The sequence below is a fragment of the Pinus tabuliformis genome, chromosome 9 (assembly GCF_031772625.1).
Source record: "Pinus tabuliformis cultivar Carrire ecotype Pingquan chromosome 9, CPIR1, whole genome shotgun sequence".
NCBI classification, from domain to species: Eukaryota; Viridiplantae; Streptophyta; class Pinopsida; order Pinales; family Pinaceae; genus Pinus; species Pinus tabuliformis.
Genome location: NC_142307.1, coordinates 1,801,749,752 through 1,801,763,365, shown reverse-complemented (window position 1 = coordinate 1,801,763,365; position 13,614 = coordinate 1,801,749,752).

Below are 13,614 nucleotides of genomic sequence, written 5' to 3'. Positions count from 1 at the left end.
ACACTTGAACACTTGTGCAATTGAATCAACAGATCCTCCTGGATCATTCCGCTCTACTTGAAAGCTTTTGGACCACAAAAGTTTGACTAATTAAATAGTCGATGAGGGTAGAACTCCCGCCCTTTCCACCTTGACCCGACGATGTACTAGTACATTTGATCAATGACCTGTAAGTGATGAACCAGATGATGCTGACCATGATACCTTTCGATTCGGTGACCTGTTTCTTCCATCTGCAGTATGAACAACTTGCAACGATGGGCAAACACCCTGTTATCAACATGGCAATTGAATTCTTTCCACGAAGAATAATGAGTTAGTGATTCAAAAACATCTTTGAAAACAGTATTTGTAGAAATTCGTTCAATACATCTGATGGGTATTAACAATCTACTTTTTGGAATAGCTGAAATATTTAAAGACTCCTTTGATTTTGACTTCATATCAATTACTTGACTTGATTTACTTCCCTGTTGACTGATTACTAAGTGAACTTGCTGCACAGAACTCATCCAGCTGTGATGTAAATACTGCTGCAACTTAGTTTGACTTAGAAAGTATCTAAGTAATTATTGATTTACTTGAATCACTATTTCTTTGTCTATTAACTGATATCTCCATTGACTAAAACTTTTACTTAATGCATTAGTTTTCAAATCATGATAAGGAAACTTTAGATCTGCTTTCGAAAATGCTTTGTCATGAAAACTTATAAACTTCCTCTCCACTTGAAAAGAGGCTTCATTACTTTTTAAAGAATGAAATGATGATGCAATACCAAAGAAATGTAACATTGTCTTTCCCCAATACTGACCTGCACCCCTGAAACTAAAAATAAACATACCATTTGAAACAAGTTTCTAATTAGACTCACATGTACCATTCCGTGCAATACACTGCTGATGATGATAGTTTCTAGAATTCAATTGAATGAATGAGTTGAGAGTCATTCTATCTTTAAGAAGATGTTCATAGGACATTAAATGTATCTCATGTTGCTTATCTTGTTTATGAATAAGATTTCTTGGAAAATAATTAACCACCTTGACCAATTGATCTATAAACTGAATCTCGCATTCCGAACAATCATCCTTATGTTGTTCCTTAATAAACATGAGTACATATTTACTTGAACTTATTAACTGCTTAACTTGATTTATAACAATTAAATCCAAGTTTGATTTGACTTTATGTGCCCTAACAATAAATTCAACCCCTTCTTTCTTTAGGTGATATTTATGTTCTCTTCTGTAAAACATTGCATCTTGATCATAAAAATAAGGACTTCCTAAGACAACTCCACATATGTCTACTGGGACCACATCTAACTCCACTTCATCAATTTACTTAGATGTAATTGCAAATTTTAACCGACACTGCTTTGTGACATGTATCTGAGTTGATTTATTAATCCAACCTAATGGGTATGGTCTTGGATGATTCTGTGTCTCCAATCCCAATTGATTAACTATATGTTCAGATATTAAATTTGCTTGCGATCCATTGTCAAACATTTTTTCAATATTTGTATGCTTAGAAGTTATCCTTATGTGGAAGAGTTCAACTCTTTTATCCTCATGTGAAGGATTTATGTTTGAAGAAGATACATTAGTTTTCGAACTTGAATCAGTGTCAAAAGTTTTACCTGTCGTAACCATGGCGGTTATCCTCCTTTCATCACCTTAATTTGAACCTAGATCCTGCTGGACTGCTTCAATGGCCTTATTTTCATCCTTTGCCTTAAGTAACTTTTTGGGCTTAAGTTCTGGATGAAGTTTCCAGCACTTCGATTCATCATGACCGATTATGTGGCAATGAGAACAAGTGGGTATTTCCTTCTGAACGATCGCTGATTTCTTTCTCTTCGAATTTTTATTCCCCTTACTATTACCAGAATCTCTGGTTTCCAACTCTTTGGATGACTAAGATGAAAACTTGAATGGTCTACCACCTGATTCAATATGTATGGCCTGAACACACACCTCATCAAAATCATCAGGATTAAACATCAATAAAGTATGTTGCAAATATGAATGTAAAATGCCGATGTATTTTAACAAAGTTTCGCGTGTATCCAATGAAATACTAAGCTCTAATGCTTTCTCTTTGAACTCCTGAGTAAACTCCTAAACACTCTACTCTTTACCTTGCCTCAGATGCTGCCAATTAATAACAACTTGTTGCATTTATCCTAAAAGATAGAACTGTTTCCTAAGAGCTTTTAAAAACTTAGACCATGAAGAGATGACTTTTCCTTTATGCTTTACATCTAGCCAAGTTTTACTTTCCCACCAGATTAAAGTTGTTCCCCCCATTCTAAGTGTAGCTAACTGAATTTTAGTTTTATCACTAGAAATGTTCTGAATGCAATAATACACTTCTAATTGCTTTATCCAATTATCTAGCTTTTTAGGATTCATTTCTCCATCATAAACAGGTAACTCAAATTTAACATCAAGTTTCAAAAGAGATGTTTTCTTAGGTTTCTTTTCTGTTTCAGGTTCTGCACTGGAAGAAGAAGAAGAAGAAGAAGAAGAAGAAGAAGAAGAAGAAGAAGATGATGGAGATGATGGAGGTGAAGGTGGTTTATCAGCCTTGCCTTTACCTTTGTCCTTCTTCGACGCCTTTGAAGAAGAAGAATCTCTCGCCTTCTTGTCTTCGTACAATTCTCCCAACATCTGCTGCATGGTTAAGAACACCTACTGAAACTGTTGTTCACTCATCTTAGTTTTAGTGTTTTCACCTACATCAGGGCCTGACATGGTCGATTTCTGAACGACTCATCCCTTTCCAATCTCTGGATCGATCTGCTCAAGGATTCCTTCTCCTCATTGCGACTTAGACCTGGTTAACATTCAATGGCACATTCTACAAGTGCAACTTGCTATGATACCAAATTATATGATCTGAAATTATCATAAACTAAATACTAATGTAGAATTGATTAACCATTAATGATTTGAATGATAGCTGAAGCACGCAACCGAGGAAAAAATGCTGGAGCAGAACACTTTATGAAAACTGATTAAACATAAAATCGATACATAACAGAAGTGAAAGAAAAAACACAACGATACTAGACAAAAATTGATGACGGAGTTCATCCCTGATGGATTACGTCTCCGGGTCCGCTTTCAAGATGGGCGACCATTTTTATTAGGAATGAGAATAAAGGAGTTGGTTACACAGTGATTTAATCAGACTGAACTTGCACACAAGAAATTTTGACTTATGTCATCAGATATCCCTCTAAACCAGCTTTCCAACGCTGCTTACGGTTTCCAAAACCGACCCTAGATGCTCCCGAAACACTGAAAACAAATTTGCCTATATCCTCAAGACCCTACATACAAAAGTTGAAAACCACTCTCCTTGATCAATGACGAGAAATTCTGCCTTTATAGGCCTGAAGATGCATTGAAACCACCTCTGACTGCATTTGAGGTGAATGAGTTGACTTGAAGGTTTTCCATTATGTCATAGAGACACCTAGGGCTTTGTTACAAGGTGGTCGAATTAGTTTTTTAACAAAACTGTTTTGAAAAACCCAAAATAGACTTTATATTATCTTGGAAACCGTCAGTGGCCAGCTAACTAGGCAGAGGAGCGTCGATAGCACATGTGAATAGGTGCTTGGCTCATGGTTTGGATGCCGGTGGTTCCGCTGACCAAGCTCCAACGGTTCCGGTTTGAGTGTTCATATGTTAACTGCCTGCCGGTTTATCCTCCGCAGTTTGCTACGACGGTCACGGTTGGCAGTGCTCCCACGGTTACCTGTAACTGTTTACATGTTCCAGTTCCCGCTATGGTATGGGTCCGCAGTTAGCTGCTAACCCCGCTGACTAACACTCTTACCTGGTCACATGTTTGGACCTCCGACACGGTTTAGTCTGCGGTTAGGTGATTGTTAACTGACTATGGTTTAATCCAACGGTCTCCTCTGCTTGCTCATATGACACGGTCCCGACGTAGTTAGCTCTGCGGTTACGGGATTGTGTATTTAATTTATAATGTTTTTAAATTTTTAAACATTGAAATAGGCCGAGAGCTTAGGTTTAGGAATTTATAACTAGGGGTTTAGGTTTATTAACACATAGTGTTAGGTTTAGGGTTTTAAATGCATGGATTTAGGTGTAACTTAGGTTTTAGATGTAATACACATAGGTTTATGACTTAAGTGTATATTAGGGAGTCGTCTAACGAGGCGGAGGAATTGCCAGGACGGCTAAAAGTGGCCGGAATTCGGGAAAACAAATTGAAAAAATCTTGTATATGCAGTGTTTGAATCATGTTTTTGATGGTGGAAATAGATTCAACACCATCAAAAATGTCTAAGACACCTGAACTTTTGAATTTTAACAACTATAACTTGGATTTACAAAAATCCTTACCAGATTTTCTCTAAATATGACCAGAATTTCCATAACTTTCCAGGCAACTCCTCTGCCTCGTTAGACTACGCGGTAGATTAGGGTTTAGTACATAAAACTTTACCAACCTTTACACTCTTTCGTAACTAAGTGACATTAGTGACATTTGTCGCATGATGACATACCAAAACATTAAATCGACACTGGACGATTACCATATCAACCCTTTACCACGACGACACCCATGTCGACACCACACCCTGTGAGTCAAATGGCAAAACACACATGTCGTCGACCAATCCTGGCGAAACTTGAACACAAGTTGACAACTAGGCGCAAACCCATATCAACTGAATGCCATGAACATTATGAACATTACTTGAACAACCTAATCCACAACCAACACTGTCGCAGCTAAACTGAAGCGATGATGACACTGAATACTGATGACAACACTTGAACACCTGTGCAATTGAATCAGTAGATCCTCTTGGATCAATGCACCTTATTCTTACTCAGAATGCGGGCAATCTTGTTAGTGGTTCATAGAATGAACAAAAGATTCACATAGTTAGCAAAACCAAGAGGATCCTTTTTTGGCTTAGGTCCAAGGCTAGCTTTTCTAAAAGCTTTGAGACCAAGGAGTCTATTATAGCCATTATCATAATTTTTTTTAAGAAGATGGGACTTCTCACTTTCAAAGTGACTTTCATCAGAAATCCTAAGAGCTCTAGTGGCTAGGGTGTTGAGAACACCAAATTTTTGAGGAGGATAGTGATGGGAGCTTGCATGAAGGTACTGCTCAATATGATTTTTTTTACAATAAAATTGGTGAGAAAAGGTACCATCCCCTTTTTTAGAGATAAGTACATTGAGGAAGGAAGAATACCATTGACCTTAGTCTCCATAGTAAACTTAATAGACTCAAATTGACTATTAAGATGAGAAAGAAAAGAATCCAGCGAGTCACGTCCATGTTGCCAATCAATGAAGGTATCATTGACAAATCTCTTCCAAATCTTAGGGTGAAGGGCGGCTGAGGCAAGGGTTTTATTTTCAAAGTCTTCCATGAACAAGTTCATGATCATGAGAGATAGGGGAGAACCCATAGCTACTTTGCACATTTTCTCATAGAATTCTCCTTGGAAACTTAAAAAAGTAGAGGTAAGGCATAGACCTACCAACTTAGCAGTATCAGGATCGGTGATGTGATTAATAACTTATTCCATGCAAATTTTAAACACTTATGCCACATCCATATTTTTCCTTCAAATTCACCAGGTAACGTAAAAAATAAAGGTAACTATCTTACCAATATCAAGAGGCTATCCTGACGATGTGTAAAACAAAAAACATGTGATTTTGAGGGTTCATTATAGAAACAAAAAGAATTCTGCATGTTTTTTGTATGTTGTTACATCCAAATTTTCCAATTATTACTATATAAATGAAAATTATACAAGATAGCAAGAGAAATCTATGGAAGAATAAAAATACATGAAGAAAAAACCAACTTGGTCAAACAAATCATCCCGAAGGTACCTTCCTAGTGGCTTGTCAAAACTGCCATAATACTTGATGTGAAAGAGTTGTGAATGCTCATAGTTTGTCCCCTTCAACACATAGTGAGTTGATAAAAAAAGCAATATACTTTGATGATTAGGAGGAGAAGGTGGAAATTCTTCTTTATAGAAAACCCATTCTTGGTTTTTGTGCCCTAAAATTTTCTCATATGGAAAAACCTTGGGCTTCATTTCCTTTTTGCTATTCCTTGATTCTCCCATTTCACCTTTGCAGATAGCTCCTCTATTGTTATTTGATAATTAATATTAACCTTGGATGAAAAAGAAACAATGAAACCATTTGCCAGAATTGGATATTTTCATTCCTTATATTGAAGCTCCAAATATGATGTGGTGCCCCATATGAACCTGGACCCACAAGAGATATAATTTCATTTGAATATGCCTTTATTGAAGATGACAATCTAGATAAATTTCTTGAAGTAGTTAGAAGGGAAGGTCTCTGTGTAGATGGATATATATCCCACTATACCCCTGTAACTTGAGCACATGTATCTCCTATGGAGGATTTCTTAAAAATAATTTATGTTTAAACAATACTGGTTCCATCAACACTAGATTTACTAGTAACATGCGATATAGGTGGTCCCATCTCTCCAATAGTAATAGGTTGTTTGGAATCTCCCTTATTTTGATCAATCATAGGGTCATCTGCTACGACAAAGACAATTGACATTGTCTTATACTTTTTCAAGTTTTGCATTTCTCCTATCGGATTTTTTTTGGAATAAGAACACCATAACTGGGTATCATAGAAATAGATCTATCTAAACTTAATTGCTTGTCTAGAAATGAAATAGTTATTGGTGATTTCAAGGGAAGTTCAGGCAATGTGGAACCTTCATTTGCAAGGAAATTGGTCTCAAGGGCTAAATGGTAAGCTGCAAACCCTGCATATTGAACAACATGTTTAACTTTCTTTAACTGATCATGACTTGCACCCATAAGAAGAACCTGTAAACACAAGAACAGAGCGAGTCCCATAAATTATGACTTCAATAAAAGAGCATATAACTTAATATCAAGATGTCACCTAATTTGGAGATAGCCAACAATATGAGATACTTTCAAGAACACAATTTTGAGAACCTCTTTACTTTGTTGGAAATATTCCAGAGAAAATATTAGATTGATTTCTAGGCTCCAACCTCCATCTGTGAATTAGATTATCATAACATACATAATAGAAGTACCATTTCTACTAGACAGATTACAATTTCAAGGCATATTAAGCATAAATATAATACTTATTTTAATGACAATAAAATATTAAAAATACACAATGAATCCTAGACAATTTTCCACCCTTGGAATCACCATCCTAGATTGGAAAACGAGTTTCCAGTTTGTATTCAAAATGTAGATTTATTGATTCACGTCAAAATCTGTAGGAAAAAGCAATGATCAACATGAGAAACATTTCCTGCATAAAATAAAAAATAAAGTTGTAAAATAACTCGTTGATTTTGGAGGGAACAAGAAGAGTGGGTCCACATGACCTACCCACACCAAATGGAATTTGAGGAGGGATGGCCCCCCTATTTATTAAAGTCCCCCCTCGACTCTTTGCAAAAGTACTTGAAACCCCAATTCATCTCATTTTTCAGTTTCATACATTGGAGAGAAGATTTGGACAACAAAAATGAGAACAAATTAGGGTGGACAAGTTTGGTAGAACAAAACTGAAAGACAACTTAACAAGTAGATTTGAAGGGAGGAACATAGTTTTTGCCAGCAAAAGAACACTCAAAATTCTTACTTGTTCTTATGTTTCTTACTCTCATATATTCTTTTGATGAAATCTCATTCATCATCTTGGGGAGGGTATGATCATAGAAATCATGGTGGATGAAGTGGAAAAGGGAGAGGAGATGGTGAAAAAAATAACAGAAATTTCCCATTGATTCCCCTCTGTGGAAGTGTGTCATAGAAAGATAGAGAAAATGGAGAAAAACAAGGTGGAAAGTTGAAACTTCTTATGGAATTGCATAGGTGCAAGGAAATTTTTGGATTCATGCTCAAGGGGTAAAGACATTTTGCTTTGGATTCCTAACAATGGGGTTGATTTTTGTAATCAATTACCCCAAAGTTTGAGGCTCAATTTCAAAAGGAGCATGACGATGCATAGTTAGCTAGGGAAGAAAAGAGGGGCAACAAGCATGTTCTCGTAGGTTAAAAAAATGGGTAACAATTTTCCTCAACAATTGAGGAAGCCTCGAAGAGATTGAACACCAAACCCTTGGAAAGAATGTTTGACTGATGGCCGGGGGGAAGAAATAGATAGTGGAGTTTCCCCTACCATAAATGCATGAGGTATTCCATTTATAGAGTATTCTATCTCTATATTGGCAAGTCTTGTTTAGAGTGGTGAATGAAGCACCCACTGGTTACAAGAGACAAAATTTGAAAAATTATGCACCACCACCATCCAGAAGGATAAATTGTTGTGGACTAGTACAACAAGCCAAACATCAAAAAATTTGATTGTATGTCTCCTTCAAGCCCATACTTCTTGAGACAAATAAATGCTTCAAATGAAAAAAAGAGCATTGAATTCATGGTTGAGACTTACAAAAGTAATTGAGATTTAAAATCATGGCTACAATATATGAATATGGATACTGATGCTATACAACAAATATGTGTTCCTAAACAAATCCCATGCAACCAAGATGTAGGTGTCTACAACTCACAAAATGAAAAACATGTGAATTTTCCAAAATGCTAGAAAATTTAAAAAATAAGTAGAAAAAATTAAAGATGTGGCCGTGCTATAAACTTATACAAAGGTTATTCCATAAAGACATTTTAAATCAAGATTTTGAGGGCTTTTTTATTTTTTTTAACAATGATTTTAGGGGAGATTTTCCTTGAACTCTTATGGGGCACAATTACAATATATGCAATCATATGTTGACCATATTGTATATGTACAATACAAAACATGTGCGAAAAAATAAATACCCCAAGCCCAAACTAGGTTGTACGGTGACTGTGCTTCAAACATCATGCAAGTTATCACAGATGATGCAAGGTCATGCAAAGAAATTGATGCAATCATTGAGTAGGTATGACCATATATTTGGGACACCATGTGCAGTTCGTAGTTTGAATATTGCTTTCAAAGCTATTATTGTTGAATTTGCACAAAAGAAAAAATATTTTGATGCAAAAGAAATATAATTTTTTATTATGAAGGACCAACATGCATAAACAATGTGTAGACAATTTCCCAATCTCTAACTTCTTAATATTGGAGAAAATAGATATGAATCACACCATGTCTTGATTCGCTTATGCAACACTTGGGGTTGCTTTGTATTTTATGGCAGTTTGCCCCAAGTGGAAAACATGGAGATCACCCAATGCTAAAAAAAAGCAATGCACATCAGAACTATCATTCTCGATCATGATTGTTGGGGTTAGATTGAGTAGTTTCTTTCCATATTGAAGACATAGTTGATCTATTACAAACTTTGTGATATAGATAATGCAGATTAAGATAGATATTGGAAGATGTGTACGTTTATTTTGGATACAAGAGAATGAGCTACAAGAATAGAAGGGATCGAATTTTCAAAACAACTGCAACATAGTTCAATTCTATGACCCAATCAATACAATACTGTGTAGCTACAGTGTGCCATTATATGATGAACACTACGATTGCATAATTATTTACAAATGGAGTGTAAATATTCTTGGATGTCAAACCTCCATGACAAGCTATGTATGGACAAATTTGTTGGACATGCAATAATATCAAACCTGAGAATGAATGTTGGTGTAATTATTTGGATAGAGGTTGCTAAGTGAATAGATCCAAGTAAATTGTTTCCAATGTCCTCTCAAATTCACTATCATAGAGTATATTCTTATTTGTTTCTGAAAATGAAGTTGTCTTCCACATATCAAATGGAACAACATTAGCCAGTCTATAACAAATTTCTAACAAAGAACATCGCACCACTGAGCATAACAACATCTTTATTATCAGAAATTCCAGTTTGATTTTAAAATCCAGCACATGAGCAACTTGGTCATATTTTAGCATTTTCTATCTTTTATAGTCATAATGATGAGCTTGAAGCTTCTAGACTATGTCCATTTGTGGTCCCTTTACTGATGCTAATAATATCAACATGTGTGAAAGTGCTATGTCATCTTTCCTTTGGGACTGTGGACAAGTTTCAAAACATTGAGACAGATTTTGTGAGGACACCATCCTCATAATATCACACATACTGATTCATGTGTCTAGGATCATGTTACTATAAACCATAAAACCATGAGTGGAAAGAAAATATGCATCAAGACAAACTATATACATCAAAATTAAAGGTACATGCATCAACATGATTAACCCTAAAAAAGAAGCATGAGATCACCAAGAAACAAACCATCAAAGAAAAGATGGAAACGATGTAACATAGGCTTTATTACCACCATCAAATTTTTTTTGTTCATCGACATGAACAATATCATCTCAAAGCTGAGCATGACTACATTCTAGAAGGAGAAGCATGACTAGGTTGTACCTCAAGATGAAGTAACAACAATGATGATATCATCTAGAAAGGGAAGGGTGGAAGAAACATCTAAAGGATAGGATGGACTAAATGATGAAGTAATCCCTTTAGTATCGATTCCCCATAGGCTATTCAATAACTACAAAGAATGAACTAGAGGGAGTTTGTATAGGTGGAACAACACCAGATGGAGATGCGGAAATGTTCACTACAACCAACTGGGAGTCATCAACAAGCAACTAAACAAGAGAAGAAGAGGCATGTTCCATGGATACATGTTGAGAGTCATCACCAGAAAGGAGCTATTGAAGAGATCTTAGCAGTCATCATGAAAAGGCTCATCAAATATAACATCATGATGCTTAGTCACTTGGTGAGAGGTAGGGTCATAGAGATGATACCCCTAAAACGTTTCATAGTATCCAACCAAAGTCCTATGAGGAGTCTAATGAACAAGAGATATATCATGTATTTTATGATGCAAGTGGGTCCATGCACTTGATCCAAAGAACCTAAAATGTGAGATAGAGGACTTCTAGCCATGCAACCAGTAAGTTTATGACCTTGCATCAAGGAAGAATTTGGGCTAGTCATGGAGACAGTGGTATCTACAAAATATTTAATGTTTGTAGATCATCACACCATTTTAATTACCATGGGGAGAATACTGTTATTTCCATTTGTAGTGAGCCTTGAATGTAGTGAGCTAAAAATTTACCAGTTAGAGATTTGATGTCTCAAATTATTATAGGAACCGGTGATTTTACTTTTTGGTTTAATACAGTTGTTCGTAATCCATTTACTTTAATGAGATATTGAAATTAGGTGTTAAAGTTCAAGTGAAGGCATAGTGAAATCCCACTAGGATCCCATGAACAAAATCACTAAAGTAACCTGAATGGGTTCCATTACCAAATTCAAAATGCGCAAGGCTAAGTGTAACTATCACCAAAAGCATGCAATGCATAGAAATTACAAGATAGGTGTCCACAATCCCACCAATATCATGGCTCTAAGGGAAAGTAACCATCATCCATCCAAGAAACAAGTATAATCATGAGTGAGTATAAAATATGAACCAAAGGTTACACCATAAAAATCCATGGAACAAAGTGTATGCACAATCACAATGTGCCATGTATCTAAAACCAAGGAACCTCACTCATCGAGACAATGGAGAAAAGATGGTGATTAATTGGAACCAAATGAACAACCAAAAGGAAATCAATCGTATGAAACCAACAATTTAGATGCTACCCTCTCATAAGAAATTTCACTATTAACTGACATTCAAACAAGTCCAAAATGTAGACATGAGATTCAATACTCATAGTAATGGTGTTGGATACTTATCTTAATATGAACTAGGAAACTAGACCAGAGACTACAATTCTCCACCCAACCTTAGATTGGGTTGCACGATGGTCTTTCTTGCAACCTAATCACCTCCAAGACAAATTGAAAAACGTGACTGAGGGACCTCCTTATGACTTGCTTGGTTTCACAGCAACATGCAATAACACTTGCTTATACCAAAAATTCATTGAGGTGGATGAAGTGACAACATTTGGATCAATACTCTTCTATAGTATATCCTCCGGCAAAATGTCGATGGTTTTATAAGTTTATACCCTTTTCCATCTTACAAAATATATTGATGAGCATGTTGAAGGTGACAACCTTACATTACACCTAGGTTCCTTTGTCCAACCTCTTGACAAAATACCAATACACCTTTCTCTCCTTTAGATGCTCCTCAAATTTATCAAGATGGTTTCTCACTTCTCTCTAGTCAAATTGGTCTGCATAGTCTTTAATAGAATGCAGAGAACATACCATGGATATTGGCATCTAATGGATTCCCCAAATATCATTGATGTATGCAAAGTTTTTAGGAGACTTGAGGAGTTCCTTTATCGTGATCAAACATAAGATTTGTAAGAGACATCTCCTTCATAGATTACTCCTGTTGCCTTGCAGTTCTCATCCACAACAATATCTGTATCCAATCCATTTTCCTAGTTTCTTGATCTTCCAAACCACATTCCAGATGAAGATCATAGTAACATTTTTTCTTACAATAATAGGACCACACACTACTATATTTTTTTCATCCATCACAAATGAACACACACCTTTGTGTCAGTGCAAGTTGGTGTTCATGTTGGTTGTACTTGATTTCTTTCAAATATTTCTCAACAAGTTCCTTCATCTCCTTCTGCAACCTTTGAAAATCTGCATCAATGAAGGGATAAGCCCTGGCTCCACGATTGGACACTGCACTTTTGGCATTATTTATCACAACTTGTTATGAAACCAGCTTAAGAAAAGATAGAAAAGATAGATCAACGCCTTAGAATTCAGCCTCTTCGAGGGGGAAACCTCCTTTACATTACATAAATGAACAATTCTTGGATGATACAAATGACAAAACCTCCTTTCTATATATAAGAGTCTCTGGAGTCATAATATAATCTAGCCGACCTAACAATAATAATATAAAGCCACAAAAATAACAATAGAGGGATTCTATGGGCACATTAATAACAATATTGGGGTAATGGGGGCACAAAAATATAAATAAGGGGTATAACTACAATAGTAATGGGGTAATCACTAGTATTATAGGGACCCAACATGCCTGTAGGAATTTACAGGGTAAGTTCCTCAGAAAGAATACCAAAAGGACACCGCTCACAACCAGATCACAGATCAATACACCAGTATTTTTGACGTGGTTAAAACCCTCAAAGTGCAAGGAGGGAAACAGTCCACGACCTGTCCCAACGTGGGTACTACAGGCAATTTATTAATCAAAGAATGAAAATTTACATAAGCTTCTCTCATGCATGGATTACCCGAACAATGACCCTCCATGCGCTTTAAATAGAACTCATGGACCAATCAGGTGTCAAGCCACGGATCAAGTGTCGGTAATACCGAGGTGAGAGTGAACCGTCGGATCACTACATATCGTGACCGTCGGATTGTAAGTTACAAAATGTACAACGGTAAAGAAACACACTTTACCTAACTCTAACCTAACTCTATACTAGACCAAGTTGAACTTAACTATATCCTATGTGTCGGAATATCCTAACATCCCCCCTTAAGAACAACTTGGGATAGGAT